Consider the following 17867-nt stretch of genomic DNA (forward strand, 5'->3'; position numbering starts at 1 on the left):
GGATAAAATTGGCAAAGTGTATTTACAAAAAAGACAAGTTTACCAATGCCGTTCTGAAATTTAGTTTCCTTATAGACTTAAGCAAAAATATCAAGAGTTCGATATGAATATCAGAAGTTTTAGTATAAGGCATAAGCGTAGAATGGTCTAATAGAACTCGCTGTTGCAAATTTCAGCACATTCGGATGAATCATGTGACAATTTATGCATTATGATTTATTGCTAAAAGTAAATAAGCTGCCATATAAGGATCTTTTCGAAGCTATAGGAATATATTGCTCCAAATACGTAGTATTTCCCATGGATGTTCGAATCCGAAGAATGGAATCAAAATATTTGTTTCTATGCATATTTTTATAACCTCCACCATAGGATGGGGGTATACTAATTTCGTCATTCTGTTTGTAACTACTCGAAATATTCGTCTGAGACCCCATAAAGTATATATATTCTTGATCTCGCTACATTTTATGTCGATCTAGCCATGTCCGTCCGTCCGTCCATCTGTCTGTCCGTCCGTCCGTCCGTTTGTCTGTCGAAAGCACGCTAACTTCCGAAGGAGTAAAGCTAGCCGCTTGATATTGCACAAATACTTCTTATTAGTGTAGGTCCGTTGGTATTGTAAATGGGCCATATCGGTCCATGTTTTGATATAGCTGCCATATAAACCGATCTTGGGTCTCGTCTTCTTGAGCCTCTAGAGTGCGCAATTCTTATCCGATTGGAATGAAGTTTTGCACGACGTGTTTTGTTTTGACATCCAATAACTGTATCAAGTATGGTTCAAATCGGTCCATAACCTGATATAGCTGCCATATAAACCGATCTTGGGTCTTGACTTCTTGAGCCTCTAGAGTGCACAATTCTTATCCCATTGAAATGAAATTTTGCTCGACGTGTTTTGATATTACTTCTAACAACTGTGTCAAGTATGGTTCAAATCGGTTCATAACCTGATATAGCTGCCATATAAACCGATCTTGGGTCTTGACTTCTTGAGACTCTAGAGGGCCCAATTCTCATCCGATTTGGCACAGATTTTGTACAACGGCTTCTCCTATGGCCTTCAACATAGGTGTGCAATATGGTCTGAATCGATCTATAGCTTGACACAGCTCCCATATTAACCGATCTCCCGATTTTGCTTCTTGAGCCCCGAATCGGACCATAACTTTATATAGCCCTTCCTCCTCCTGCGTCCATATTCTTTATTCTTTGTTTGCCTAAAAAGAGATACTGCGCAAAAAACTCGACAGATGCGATCCATGGTGGCGGGTATTCGGCCCGGCAAAACTTAGCACGCTCTTACTTGTTTTCAATTTAAAAAAGTATAGATGTGAAATCAGTGTTACATTGTATAAATGAGAAGAAGATGTTCTAGATCATTGAACAATATATGGCAAAACAAGTAAAAGGAGTTAAGTTCGGCCGAGATACCCTTTGAATACTCACAACCTCAGGTATATATGTAAACCACCCTATGTCATTATCCGGTGAAAAATGTATAATTTGTGCCCTCATAGCAGCTGTATTGAAAAATCGTCCGATTTGGACCAAATTCTGGATGGTCATTGAGTGGTCTAATAAGTACAGAACAAAATATTGGTCTTTTTGGTAGCTATATCCATACATAGACCGATCTGAAGCATATACGAATAGGATGCCGAAAAGCCTGACATAAGTCCATGTGTTGAATTTCAGCGAAATCTGATAATAAATGCGCTTTTTATGGGGCCAAGACTTTAAATCGAGAGATTGGTCGATATGGCAGCTGAATCCAAATCTGAACCGATCTGGGCCAAATTGAAGAAAGGTGTCGAAGGTCCTAGCACAACTCACTGTCCCAAATTTCGGCGAAATCGGGCATTTAATGCGCCTTTTATCGGCCCAAGACTTTAAATCGAGAAATCGCTCGATATGGCAGCTGTCCCAAATTTCGTCGAAATCGGACAATAAATGCGCCTTTTATGAACCCAAAACCTTATATCGAGAGATCGGTATATAAGACAGCTATATGTAAATCTGGACCAATCTGAGCCAAATTGCAGAGAGATGTCAAGAGGCCTAACACAACTCACTGTCCCAAATTGAAGAATGAGGTCGAAGAGCATAGCACATCTCACTGTTCCAAAATTTCGGCGTAAACGGACAATAAATGCTCCTTTTATGGGCCCAAGAGCTTAAATCGATAGATCGGCCTATCTGGACAGAAATGGGCCAAGTTTCAGGTAGATGTCGAGGGGCCTAATACCACTCACAGTCCCAAATTTCGGCGACAGCGGTCAATAAATGAGCCCAAAACTTTAAATCGAGAGATCGGTTTATATGGCAGCCATGTCAAAATCTAGACCGATCCGAGCCATATTGAAGAAGGATGATAAGGGTCTAACACAACTCAAATCTCAGCAAAATCGGATAATAAACGTGGCTTTTATGGGGCTAAGACCCTTAATCGGCGGACCGGTCTATATGGGGGCTATATCGAGATGCAGTCCGATATAGCCCATTAGAATTTGACCTGCTTATAGACAAGAAAAAAGAATCTGTGCAAAGTTTCAGCTCAATATCTCTATTTTTAATGACTGTAGCGTGATTTCAACAGACAGGCGGACGGACATGTCTAGATCGTCTTAGATTTTTACGCTGATCAAGAATAGAAATTCTTTATAGGGTCGGAAATGGATATTTCGATGTGTTGAAATGGAATGACGGAATGACAAAATGAATATACCGCCATCCTTCGGTGGTTGGATTAGCAAAAGGTCTTTATGAGTAGAGCACGAATCAGTTATCATCTTTCGGGACCAAGTGTCTGCCCATAACACCGTCAAAAAGGGCGTATTTACAGACTATGGCAATATGAGCCTCACATAAAAGGTATTTTTTTATTTTCAAGGCCAAGTTTCATCGGGGCTTCCCACCTCTTAAACCCCCTCCAAAACCAGATATATTTGCCGACTATGGCAGTATGGAATCCAAATGAAGATATTTGGGAGTAGGGCAAGAATCTGACATCAGAATTCAGGACCAAGTTTCTAGGGGAAGATCCACCCCCATGACAGCCCTAAATAGGATGTGTTTTCTGATTTGGGAGTACAGCAAGATTCCGTTATTTTTTCAGTGCTCACCCCTCAACTCCCTCAAACCGCAAAAGGGGGGCATCATCTCACGAAGATAGCTATAAATAATCGGAAAATACACATCCGATATATAGTGCTAATAAGACACTTTGTTCTAACGTCAATAAATATTTTTAAAATCTTTCTTAGATTTTAGAAGGCATAAAATTCTTGCATAAATTCATTAATTGTCCAAATTTAGTTAAAGTGACACCTAAATAGTTCTATAAATTTTTAAAGTGTCACTTTAGTTAGAGCAAAGAAGATAAGGCATGCAGAAGATAAGGGAACTAAAATGGTTCAAAATGTTATATGGTGTCTTCAAGCCTGTCAGCTCTCGATATACATATATGCATGAAGATAACGCATTTAACCAATAAACACTTATATTCACCTATATCTTTGTCTAATGAAATGTTTATAGCACATTTTCCACTCTAATATATTTCAAATATAAAATAGACAATATATGACTATTCAACACATTGATCTAATTATATATGCATACATAACTTTACCCACGGATTTGATTTAAATTGGAAGTGTTCTTTGATTTGTATGGCTATGGTCTATTGGCAAGTATTCCAATCTACACCTATAATACTTCCGACTTCATGGAGGCCATGAAAATGAAATTGATATTATTCACATATGGGTCAAGGCCAATGGTAAATACTTCTTAATACAGGTCTGGTTTTAATATTTATTATACTTTAAATGTTGTATTCATTCCTTATGTCTTCAAATAAGGAAGAACTAAAAAAACATAAAATTTTCAGAAATACATATTGGTTGAATGAATCATTGAGTATAACTGTTGTTTTTGTTTTGCTCAACAAAAATATTTAAAATAAAAAACTAAAACTCGAATTTAATTCATAAATTTTACTTTAACATTTACACCGTTGTTCACTCTAAACAAAAGACTTAAGAAACGAACCTGTTAATAGCCCAATACACAGTAGTCTATTAGTAGTCTTTAAATAAGGAAGTAATACAAGACATAAATTTTCAGAAATACACATTGGTTGAATGAATACATTTAGTGCAACTGTTGTTTTTATTTTGTCCCCAAAAAAATAAAAAAAAAATTAAAAAAAGATATATAAAAACTTTAATTTAATTCATAAATTGTATGTTAACATTTACATCGTTGTTCACACTAAACAAAAGACTTAAGAAACGAACCTGTTAATAGCACAATACATAGTAGTCTTACAAAGCTAAGAGCCTGTTTTCGTATCATCTTACATTGGCTACACTTTGATGAATCTGTGAAAAATCTCATTTAAAAAGCAATAAATTTAGTATCAGGTGTGATATTAAAATAAAACGTGACCGAAACGTTTATGTTTTGCGGCGTCATTTTCTGTATTCTCTTTTTGCCATAGTTTAATATCATGTGAAAAAAAATTACTGTATGCAGCTGAATATATAATTTTTAAATATTAATAACAATAAAATAAACCTTCGTACATAATTTTTTCATTATCGTCATGAGTCTTGAAAAAGATTAAATATTGGATTGCCCAAAAAGTAATTGCGGATTTTTTTAAAAGAAAGTAAATGCATTTTTAATAAAACTTAGAATGAACATTAATCAAATATACTTTTTTCTAAAGCAAGCTAAAAGTAACAGCTGATAACTGACAGAAGAAAGAATGCAATTACAGAGTTACAAGCTGTGAAAAAATTTGTCAACGCCGACTATATGAAAAGTAAATATATTTCCCAGGAACATTCCATTATGCAACAGGATATAGGTTAGGTAAGTTAGGTTTATATGATAGTCTGCCAAACAGACTTATTTAGACGTTTTCGTCCATTAGGGTACCCCAAGAACATGAGAAGGAAGATGCCTTCTAGTTCCTACCGTTGAACCATCCAGATCGCTTTAAAAAGCCCACACTTGCATATGTTTTCATTCTTTAAATTCAACAAGTTCTCTTAGTAACCCTAAATGTCCCAGTGCGGCACACATACATAACAGATGTTCCATAGTATTTTCTTTCTCGACGTCCCCACTGCTTTTGCAGCAGCCGTAACTTGCAATCTTTCGTCTGTCAGCATTTTTTCTGACAAGACAGTGACCTGTCATGACAAACATAATATCCGAGACGTCTTTTCTAGCCAGCGATAGCAAAGCGGTAGACCTATTCTTGATTGGGCCACATAATTTGAGAGTGTTCATAACTCCCACTTTGTGACCATCTTTCATTCGTTGCTCTTCGGGCCTGATCCTGAAGACTTAACTTACATGTCGCTAAAGGCATACCCCTAGATTCTAGTATTAGAGTACAACCCAAAGCCCACCTGGTCGTTTTGTTTGGAACCATCGGTATAGAGCAAGCTCCTGCCAAGGAGAAAGCTAACTCTAAGTAGGCGACTAGGTAGGTGAAGGGCTGTTTCAGTGAAGAAGCCTTTATTATATGCATGCTATTGCCGAAACAGGACAGGCGATCTCCAGGTATCTTTGCTCTTTGATATTTTTCTATCAAACTCTCTATAGTTTAGTTAGTATAATGGTATAGTATTGAACCGACTAGGTATGCCAGCTTAGTGCTTTTCGCACTAGATTTAGTAATTTTTAGGTTACCAAAAACCCGAGAAGGTACCACCTTGTGCCAAAACGATAAAATGTCACTATATGAACGTTTTTTTATTTCTTTTTAGAAGCTCCTGTAGTGCCAGTGGACTATCCTCGAATTCACCCAACTCTGCGAACCTTTTCGGTATGTTAGTGAATATGATACTCCAGTTCAGTTAACAGTATAAGATCACTCCTATGTATTTGACCTCCTCGTAAACAAGTAGATTTCAATCATCTTTGGGTTAACATTGAGACTCCTGGATCTAGTCCAGTCGTATGCCTATGCAATACACTTTCGACCCTTCCGCATAGCTGATACGGGTCTTTGTCCCTTAGAAGTATTATAAGAAAGTTTGAGTTGCAGGCGGGCTCAAATCCCTCCCCCTCCATCCGTAAAAGGTTATTACAGAATGGACTCCTGTCGCCCGCTCTGTGTCCCCTTTTCCCTTTTAATGTCATGGGCAGGTAATCCACCTGTTCCTTATCACATGGTTTATCCAGTTCCTTAGAACTCGGTCCACCCGGTACTGGTCTAAGGATTAGATCAGTGTTATGGTCCGCACATTGTCAAAAGCCTCCTCTGTGGCAATGCAAACGGCCAATGTTTAGAATGTTTTGCTTTCGAAGGATTCTTCTATATTATGCATAAACTTATGCAGGACATTCTCCACCGACCTTCCCTTGACATAGGCATGCTGTTTGTATCTGAGCAGTTCGCTAGATGTCCTACTCTTTCTCATGGTTTTTTTTCACAATACGTTCCATGATTTGGAATAGAAAGGACGTAAGGCATTGCTAGACTTAGGTATAGATATCACCATTGTTGTCTCCTGCCAGGAGTTTACGCAAGTCCTAGGCAGGCTGCGAAAAGAGTGTCGTGGGGGGGGAGGGGGGGGGGGGGGTGCCAGATAATAGGCTTCCTTCTGTTGTAAGGCCGGCTTAGAGGCTAGCGTTTTCTGTAGTCTAAAGACCTCGAATGTATCATCCACAGAGCTGCAGAATTCCATAAACGACTCATTCTGAATCTTTTTTATCTCGCCCTTGTATATTCTCGGCTCAATCTTATGGCTTTCACCCTACTAAAGTGCCCCCTGCAACGTTTCCTTAGAACAACCCGTTCTGTTGTCCACCAGGAAGTCGCTGTTTGTCCCTTGGTTTGGTTGTAGGACATGTAGACTTAAGCGAACCATTCAGGGCGTTCAATGTCCTCCATAGTTTCCAAGTCCTTGTAGGTTTATAGGGGATAGCCGAGCAGAATGTGTGCTGAAAGTTATCCCCATCAGTCTTCCTTTTGTTAAGCTATCCCCATCAGTCTTCCTTTTGTTAAGCTGAAGACAATGTAGCGGTGTTCAGAGAAGTAGTGATTATCTAAGACTTCCCAGCCACATACTACTAAATTTCCCAAGAAAGTTCCATTAAGGAACAGGTGATACTTCTCCCATACAATGACTGCAGCCCTATTAAGGGTTCAGCTCAATGATTAAGGGCCACCTTTCTTATTCCGAGTAGGAAAGGCATGCCGCTTAGTGACACCACTTGCTAGAGAAATTTTAACATGGCAGGATACCTCACAAATGTAGCCAAATCACTCCGGGATTTGAACTCAGGCCTTCGGCGTCATAGTCGGACATGCTAACCTTTGCGCACGACGGCCTCCAACCCAGTCACATATTCTTCCACTAATATTCCCCCCTTAAAATGTTAAGAATTATTGCCTCCTGCCTGTTTCTGTGTCCAGTTTATTTCCTTTAATATAAATCGCTTCATAGCAACTTAATATTCGATAAGCAGCTCACCCCATTCGTTGATATCCGATTTCCGATATCTAGAAAGATGCTTCTTCTCAAAGAGGCTCTTTTTTTCCTGCAATAAGCAATTTAAGGTTCGCCGGCGTCATCACAGAATTGTGTGCCATATATATGGAAGATAGTCGGTAGTGAGTATTTTTTATTTCAAGGCAGGCTTCAGTGCTTAGCGATGGACATAGATAAATATTTATGTAGACTACTCTTTGGGTTTTCCCTTCCTTAATGCTGGCAGCATTTGTGAGGTACCATGCCATGGAAAACTTCTCTCCAAAGAGGTGTCGCATTGCGGCACGCCGTTCGGACTCGGCTATAAAAGGGAGGCCCCTTATCATTGAGCTTAAACTTGAATCGGACTTCACTCATTGATATGTGAGAAGTTTGCCCTGTTCCTTAGTGGAATGGTCATGGGCAAAATTTACATTTTACTCTTTGGGGTGCAGGGTCCTTGTCTTCGTACAGGTTCTGTGTCTGTCAATTACCGCATCCTTGAAAACCATTAATTTTTTGGCCCACAAACTGCTACTAACACACTATGATCCCTAGATAAGGACAATCCCAAATCCTTCTGCCATCAGAAGGGCCTTTAGTGTCACCGTAGGGGCTTTAAAATGGTAGAATGGCTGCAGAAATCGCCGCATAGTCAGTCAGGGTTTAGATTTTCCACTGTCACCTTAACCTCGTCGTTTGAGTCTGCCAGCAGTTCATCTTCACAAGACTCATTTGATCTTGTCATAATGAGTTTCCTTACGCATCAAAGTTCCCTTACGCATCAAAGCGGAAAGCAATGGAACCACTCTTCCTCAGTGGTGGACTATTCCTCCTTAGAAGCTTCCCCCTGCTGCAGCTATTGAAGTACCATCTGAATAACCTCATTCTTGCCCAAAACTTAAGACTAAACCAACTTTATGACCCCAAACAGAGCTTATAGAGTCCCGTTTTGATGCCTTCCCTTCTTTTTCGGATCGAGGTTCGCACATTGTTGATTCCCTGCAATCCACTAGACTTTAGCAATGTGTATGATAGTTCCCCAGATAAGTCTTCAGCAACAACTGGGAAATTGTCTCCTGATTTTCCCAACCCCCCACACCTTCTATACACCTTCTTTACATCTTTATCATCAACTTGTTGAATCCGTGAGATACAATGCCATTAGACTGGTTGAGGTCTATGAGGCTGTCGGAGCTTAGTAAGAATACATACTGAATGTCTCCGATACCATAAGCCTCATCCAATTTACATATCACTCAATCGTTTTTTGATAAATTAGTATAGCAGTTCCTTAGTCTTCCAAGCATGATGTCAGGATCTGAAGGAAATTTTGGTACGTAAGCAGGTGCCTTTGGGCAAGAAGAGCAACAACCTTTCTCTTTAACCATATCCAGTGCTGCTCCTAACCATATCTTACCATCTTTTTTTATGCGTAATGATACGTTCACATTGAACGTTGATTAGATCGGATCGGCCCTCCTGTGGAAAGTTCGAATTACTTTTAATTTGTTTGCTAGAATCCCATATTGTTCCGTTAGGTATACACTTGGGGTATAATTTTGATTGGGCCTATGACGCTGAACGGCTGGGTTCGAATCCTGGCAAGACTAACAGAAAAAAAATGTCTGCGGTGGTTTTCCCCTAAAAATGCTGGCAACATTTGTGAGGTACTATGTCATGTAAAACTTCTCTCTAAAGTTGTCGCACTGCGGCATGCCGTTCGGACTCGGCTATAAAAAGGAGGCCCCTTATCATTGAGCTTAAACTTGAATCGGACCGCACTCATTGATATGTGAGAACTTTGCCCCTGTTCCTCAGTGGAATATTCATGGGCAAAATTTGTCCCAGTCGGTAAACATAAACATTTTTGGGGGTTTGCGGCTTTTGGTCGTGGGACGGGCCCCTCGACAAGTGAGTTCGAATTTCTACTGGAACAAACAAAGCGCAATACTTTAATATTTATATAAAAGATTTTCCTAAAATGTTGAACCAACAAAACATCAGAAATCGGCATATCACTTTACAACTATTTCTTCTTTGGTGGTATTTCGTGTTTGCAGTCATGTTACCACCCATGTTTCCCATAGGCGTTGACAGTATTTTGTATTTTTTTCTCTGCTTAAACATATGTGCAGTATCTGCTAATTTATCTTAAGTTGGCCATTCAATAGGGTTGTCATTATATGCTCGCCTTTAGGTGTTGTTATGACAGAGAGCATCAGCGTTCATTTAATTACCCAGTCGACTAAAAAGATGATGACGATGTATTCACAAGATATGGTAGCTATGAGTTATGACTTGAGATGATAATTTACTTGATTTTGTACTTTAATTGATATTTATACTCTTCACCACCATTATGGTACAGGGTATTATAACTTTGTACATACGTTTTCGACGCTAACAAGAAGAATAACTTAATGATTCGACAAAGCTATGACCCTCTGTCCGTCTGATCATATTTTCTTGTATTCAAGGTATAGGTCACATTTGATCTATTTGAATTCCCATTTACTGCAGTACGGGGACTTACAGATAAAAAGAAGTCCGCAGACTTTAAAACAGAGCACGTCGTGAAAAGGGGAAGTATAAGGGGAGGTGTACTACACGGCTCAAGGAATACAATAAGATTACCAAATCGGCAACACGTGGCTCCTGGAAGCTTTTCTGCGAACAGGTCGATAGCTTTAACGACCCCGCCAAGATGAAAAAGTTTCTCTCAAAAGCTCATGTCCAAACTGAAACGTTAGTAGACGACATGGGAATGAGAGCAGAGACAGCGGAGGACATGTTGAGGCTTTTGATGAAAACTAATTTTCTGCAGGATACGACGGGACTCACGGAGACACCGGAAACTTGGAATAATGAGATTGATCGAAGGCTTATCATTACAGAATTTATGGTCAAGGAAGCCTTGAGGAGCTTCAAACAGTTTAAGACACCCCGATCTGATGGAATATTTCGGGTGTTACTACAAAAGGAGGACAACTGTCTGGCACCTTATCTGGCCACTATTTTCACAGCGTGCCTAGGACTTACATATACTACGAAAGCCGGGCAGATGGCAAGGGTGGTATATATACCCAATACCGGCAATGCAAGTAATGCGTCACCTATAAGTCTTACGTCCTTTCTACGAAAAACCATGGAACGTACTGTGGCTACCATGAAAAAGAGTAGGACATCCAGCGAACTGCTCAAATACAAACAAAATGCCCATGTCAAGGGAAGGTCGGTGGAGATTGCCCAGCCACTGGTTGTCCATAAAATAGAAGAAGCCTTCGATGCCAAGACGTACGCATTGGAGGTTTGCATTGACATCGAGGGGGCTTTTAACAAGGTGCAGACCGACACATTGATCCAATCCTTAAATTAGTACCGGATGGACCCGACCTTAGAGACTGAATAAACCATGTAATAACGAACAGGTGGATAAATTGCAGGTACCATGACATAATTATAAGGGAGAGAGGGGCACAAGGCACGCAACAGGGGGCATTTTATCGCCACTCCTTTGGGTGACCATCATAAATAACCTATTACGGATACTGACTGAGGAGGGATTTGAAATCGTCCGGTACGCAGACGATGTTATTGGACTTCTAAGGAGATAGGACCCATATCAGCAATGCGAAAGGCTCGAAAAAGTCTTGCATATGGCATATGACTGGGCCAGACCCAGAGGTCTCAATGTTAACCCAAAGAAGACTGAAATATGCCTGTTCTGGAGGAAGACAAAGGTAGGCCATATTGACTGTCCACGTTTCCTCAATAAAACGATTTTGATATCTGAAAAGATCAAGGAGCGATCTTGGATAGGAAATTTAAATGGAAGTGTGACATTGTGGAGCGTACTGACAAGGCTCTCAGATGGTGGGCACTATGTGACCCGTATGTTCGAAATGGAGCCTGAATCTGAGGATAGTCCACTGGCTCTACAAGAGCGTGATTAAACCAATACTTAATGGAGAAAAAGTGTAACATAAGGACCATGCAACGGGTTCAGAGAACATGTTATCTTGGCATAGGCTGAGCAATGAGGTCCACGCCCACTAGGGCACTGGAGACTATTCTAGATATCCGACCCATAGACATACAAATGAAGTGTGAGACAGCCACTGCGACTATGACACTTAAGGCGATGGGAGCAGCACATACCAACGCGGTATAATCGAGGCAATGATAGGAAACCTAGATGGGAGGGAAGAGTTTCCCGATCGGATACCTGAAACGACACTTGAGGTCAAGTGCGAGACACTGCTGCCAGCGGCACAGTCTTGGATTGACGGAACCCTAGTATTGCCCTCTGGAAGATCATCTTACACGGATGGGTCAAAGCTAGAGGACAAATTGGGCCTGGCGGTCTACATTGAGTATCCTGTGACTGAGATCTGTTTTAGACTGCCCGACCATAATATGGTCCTGCAGGTGGAGATCCGCGCGATCATGGAATGCGTGGGATGGTGTAGTGCTAACGCGAGGACGTTGAGTATGAACATCTCTACAGACAGTAAAATGGCCATAAGGGCAATAACAACCAGGACGGTAAGGTCACAAACGGTTTTGCAGTGTAAGTGTAGACTAACGCCTTCTCTGAGGATGGCATAATTCGCATCGTTTGGGAGCCGAGACATAACGGAGTAAGGGAAAATTAAAGGGCGGACGATTTGGCAGTGAAGGCCAAGGACAGCCGTCAATATACTTGTGTAACCCACATTTTGGGTCGACGTAGTCCGAGTTAAGGGCGTAGGCGACACTGTGGAACAGCGAAACAGTCGGTAGGACGGTGAAAATTCTATGGGGTGATCCGGATCAAGAGAAATCGAGGCTATTACTGAAAGGAAGCAAGAAGGAGTTCAGTATAGCTATTGGTATCATAACGGGATACATAGGACTACGAGCTCACTTAAGTAAAATGGGTGCGGCAAGCCGACTTTCGCGGCTAAAAGACACCGATACTTAGGTGGGGACACAATAACATACATGAACCAACATAGGGGATTTTAAGGATTAAAGATTTTGTTAGTATCACGAAATTTTTTACATAACATTTTCGTTTTCGAGGTTACTTTTTAGAATTAAGAGCGCACAACAAGCCGATTACTGGCTTAGGGTCGGATTAATAATCGCACCCTTTTTTCAACCTAACCTAACCTAACCTACCTAAGTAATACTCATCAAAATATAATACAGTGATACACCACAGTAGAAGTCATTGTGTAAATTTTCAGCCAATTCCGTTTGAGGCTTAAGAAGTAAAATAGAGAGATCGGTTTATATGGGATCTGTTTAAGGCTATAGACCAATTCAGGCTATATTTGACACGCATTTTGAAAGTCATGGGAGAAGCCGTTGTACAAAATTCCAAATTGGATAATAACTACGCTTTCTGGAGGCTCACGAAGTAAAAATCCCAGATCGGTTTAAATGGCAGCTATATCAGGCTATGGATCGAATTGAACCATATTTAGCATAGGTTTAAGAAGTCATAACAAAACACGTCGTGCGAAATTTCAGCCAAATCTGATAAGAATTGCGCCCTCTAGTGGCTCAAGAAGTCAAGAAGCAAGATCGGTTTACATGGCAGCTATATCAGGTTATGGACCGATTTGAACCATACTCAGCACAGTTGTTGAAAGTCATAATAAAAAACACCTCGTGCAATATTTCAGCCAAATCGGATAGGAATTGCTCAAGACGCTCAAGAAGTCAAGACCCCAGATAGGTTTATATGACAGTTATATCAGGTTATGGACCGATTTCCATACCCAGCACAGTTGTTACAAGTCATAATAAAACACCTCAGCCAAATCGAATAGGAATTGAGCCCTCTTACAATCCCAACCGACCTACACTAATAGGAAGTATTTATGTAAAATTTCAAGCGGCTAGCTTTACTCCTTCGAAAGTTAGGGTGCTTTTGATAGTTAGACGGACGGACAGACATGGCTAGATCGACTTAAAATGTTATGACGATCAAGAATATATATACCTTATGGGATATTAGACGAATATTTCGAGGTGTTACAAACAGACTGGCGAAATTAGTATACCGGCATCCTATGGTGGCGGACATAAAAATTTACGGCGAAGGTATGTTGTAGTAGTTGCTTGTCACAGAGACTGGGAGGCAATATAGGGCCTTATATGGTCTCGAATGTTTCCCTTCGTAGACGTAGACCTGAATGATGTGTGAATTAAGTGGTGGTAGTTTGCAAGTAATTCTGGTGTCTTTTTCATTTTAACTGTGAATATCTTCATTATACCCTACTGTGGTACAGGGTATTATAACTTAGTGTTTTTGTTAGTAACACCCAAAAGGAAGAGTGATAGACCCATTGATAAGTATACCGATCCTCTCAGAATCACTTTCTGATTCGATTTAGCTATGTCAGTCTGTCTGTCTGTCTGTCCGTCCGTCCGTCCGTCTGTCTGTCCGTCTGTCTGTCTGTCTGTCTGTCTGTCTGTCTGTCTGTCTGTCTGTCCGTCCGTCTGTCTGTCCGTCTGTCTGTCTGTCTGTCCGTCTGTCTGTCCGTCTGTCTGTCCGTCTGTCTGTCCGTCTGTCTGTCCGTCTGTCTGTCCGTCTGTCCGTCTGTCCGTCTGTCTGTCTGTCCGTCTGTCTGTCTGTCCGTCTGTCTGTCCGCCTGTCTGTCCGTCTGTCTGTCCGTCTGTCTGTCTGTCTGTCTGTCTGTCTGTCTGTCTGTCTGTCTGTCTGTCTGTCTGTCTGTCTGTCCGTCTGTCTGTCCGTCTGTCTGTCCGTCTGTCTGTCTGTCCGTCTGTCTGTCCGTCTGTCTGTCCGTCTGTCTGTCCGTCTGCCTGTCCTTCTGTCTGTCCGTCTGTCTGTCCGTCTGTCTGTCTGTCTGTCTGTCCATTTGTCTGTTAATTTGTGTACAGAGTACAGGCCGGAGTTTTCATCCGATCATCTTCAAATTTGGTATGGGCATGTTTTTCGGCCTAGAGACGAAGCCTATCGACATTGGAAAAAATCGGTTCAGATTTGGATATTGCTCCCATATATATGTTCGTCCGATTTTCTGTAATAATACAATACAATAAAATGGTTTTTTGTAAACCGATTTTGGCACGAGGGATTTTCGCTTGACTCTCAATGTTACTGGTGAATTTCATGGAAATCGGTTCAGATTTAGATATAGCTCTCATATATATGTATCGCCCGATTTTCACTCCTAGAGTCACAGCAAGCGCATTTATAGGGCCATTTTGCCAAAATTTTGCAAAACGCTCCCTCGATGACAGCCGCATTATCTGAGGAGTTTGCTCGAAATCGGTTCAGATTTAGGTATAGCTCTCATATATATATGTTCGTCCGATTTTGAGAAATATTGAAAAAAAAAGTGCTCACAAGCATGTTTTTCGGCCTGGAGACGAAGCCTATTGATGTTGGAAAAAATCGGTTCAGAACTGGATATAGCTCCCATATATATGTTCGTCCGATTTTCAGATTTTGATATAGCTCTCATATATGTATATATATCGCCCGATTTTAACTTCTAGAGTCACAACAGGCGTATTTCTTGACCCATCTTGCCAAAATTTTGCAAAACGCTTTCCTCGACGACTGCCACAGTATCTGAGGAGTTTGCTCGAAATCGGTTCAGATTTAGTATAGCTCCCATATATATGTTCGTCGGATTTTGAGAAATATTGCAAAAAAGTGCTCATTTGTTAACCGATTCTGTCGAAATTATGCAGGAAGGATTTTCTTATGACTCTCAATATTATTGGTGAATTTCATAGAAATCGGCCCAGATTTAGATATAGCTGTCGTATATATATATCGCCAGATTTTCACCCCAAGAGCCATTGCAAGCGCATTGTTTGACCAACCACATTGTCTGAGAAGTATGCTCGAAATCGGTTCATAATTTTGATATACCTCCCATATACAATATATGTTCGTCAGATTTAGGGTAATTTGCCATAATGTTGTCATCTTTCAACCATAGTTTTTACAGTTTGAACATATTTGCTCGCCGAGGTCTACAAAATTGGTTCGGAATTGGATATATTGCAGGTCCCACATTGTACTTATAGGGTAGGTGTAGGGTATTATACGGAGGCCACCGTGGCGCAGAGGTTAGCATGTCCGCCTATGACGCTGAACGCCTGGGTTCGAAACCTGGCGGGACCATCAGAAAAAAATTTTTTTCAGCTGTGGTTTTCCATTCCTTATGCTGGCAACATTTGTGAGGTACTATGCCATGTAAAACTTCTCTCCAAAGAGGTGTCGCACTGCGGCACTCCGTTCGGACTCGGCTATAAAAAGGGGGACCCTTATCATTGAGCATTAAACTTGAATCGGACTGTACTCATTGATATGTATGAAGTTTGCCCTGTTCCTTAATGGAACGTTCAAGGGCAAAATTTGCATTTGCGTAGGGTATTATACAGTCGGCACCTCCCAACCTTTGCCCTTCCTTACTGGTTTTCCTCTTCAAAAGCCCCACCAAAGATATGCACCATTTTAGCAATGACAAATTTTACTTAGTGCCCAAAAAAAGGTACATTTGCGTTAAGCATTTTGGTACCATTTAAGTTGCTATTGTGTCATCCCTAGCTATGAGTAAGCAAAACCTGTCATTTCTATACCTTCATGGCTGGCTATTTTAGCTGCGTTTTAGAGATCATTAAACAACGCTTAATTTTTTATACTTAATTATTATGATCGCTGATATATTTTGATACTGTTTAAATTATATGCATCACGCGTTCAGAAACAAAACATGAGAAACTTTCAAAGAATAACTTTATTTATTGCCCACAATAAGAGAAAAGCAAAAACATATTCGTCAGATGGCAGATGGATTTAAATGTATGTGCAAGCAACCACTGACCTTCCCTAACCAGTTACCAATTGCTGTAGGTAACATGGTTGTTGGAACATGCTTTTGGGTTTGCAGTCTCTGCAATTACGAGCAACTTCTATATGAAGACGGGATGCAAAATTGATGTTAATTTTTGTGTAATGAGTTTTTGATAGTGGATTTTGGTGTGTTTTTTTTAAGGTTTTTAGTGTTTATGAATGAAAATGAAACCTTGGCTTAAAGTCAGTTAATCCAGGCCCAGAGTCGCTGCAACATGGATGGGTAGGTTTATAGGCAGGTTGAGTAGAACAGGTGAGTAGGAGGTGTACCTGATCTACATTGGGGAATTTCATTTGGCGAATCGTAGTTGAGCAAAAGCTTTTCTTGTTTGTTGAGGAAGATTTCTTTCTTCCGATGCTATGGATGGAAATCTTTGTATCAGTTTTTACAATAACTCTGGTATTCCTAAAACTCATTCAGACAAGAGGGACGTAAAGGCAGATAGATTAAGCGACAAGGCAGTGATGAAAATGTTCCAAATGCAATAAAAACTCACATGCATCAAATTAAATAAAAGCAAATCATGGACTGTCAAGTGCTTATTTATTATCCAAACACCTTTGAGTTTGCTACAATCAAAGTAAAAATTTTTATTTTATGATTTCTTTAAGTTTTTGGCCGGAATTAAATTTGCAAAACATTATTTGAATTCTTAAAAAATTAAATCGTTTTATTTTTTCTTGTATATAAATAGAGACTACAGCAATCAGGCGCCTTCCACCATCTGCTTTTGGAACTACATTCATAATTTTCAGGCTTAACCTTCAATATTATCTTAATTATTCCATAATATTCACAATCCATAACCATTAGACCTATAGCAAAAATTCTAAAAACGAAAGCAAGCTAAGCTATAACCCATGAACATTGGAAGTGTTCAATCTCTACAAGACACACTCTTATCCATTCACATAACACAGGTATATGGGTAAGTGTCTGTGTGTTTGTTTCAAGAATTTCTTGTGGCACTACTGAAGTGGTGCCAATCGTGGTTGTTGTTCAAGGAAGTTCAAAATGACTGAGTTTAATACGGGTGTTCATAATCAGTTTTATGGAGAACAAAGAACCACAGTTCTTGTTCTATGTTTCTGCAAGTTTGTTCTCTAAGTCTTTCGTTTTGAAGGTTGTTTTAAGATTTCTGGTATATTTGATAGTCGATTTCGCAATTTTTTTTACACTTAATTGAATTTGTGTGAAGAATTAGAAGCAATTTGAATTTAAGCATAAAATTAGATTTTGAATTATGATAAGCGGTTAAAGAATCAAGAATGAGACAAATGTTTGGTAAAACAAAAACAAATAAAAGCGTGCTAAGTTCAACCGGGCCGAATCATGGGAACCCACCACCATGGATTCTGTTAAAATATGGAAGCCATGTCAGATTTGGACCGTCCTTGGCACAGTTGATGAGAGAGTCATAACAGAACACTATGTGCAAAATTTAAGCCAAATCGGCAAAAATTGCGGCTTCCAGGGG

At 40.1% G+C, this 17867-nt stretch overlaps 1 protein-coding gene across 3 annotated transcripts in view; it reads right to left on the reverse strand.

Moving 5' to 3' along the window:
• Positions 1-17867, reverse strand: part of LOC106081217 (estradiol 17-beta-dehydrogenase 11) — a 111891-nt gene that overhangs the window by 68782 nt on the left and 25242 nt on the right. The window lies entirely within an intron of this gene.

This window comes from Stomoxys calcitrans, chromosome 3 (genome assembly GCF_963082655.1).
Source record: "Stomoxys calcitrans chromosome 3, idStoCalc2.1, whole genome shotgun sequence".
NCBI lineage: Eukaryota > Metazoa > Arthropoda > Insecta > Diptera > Muscidae > Stomoxys > Stomoxys calcitrans.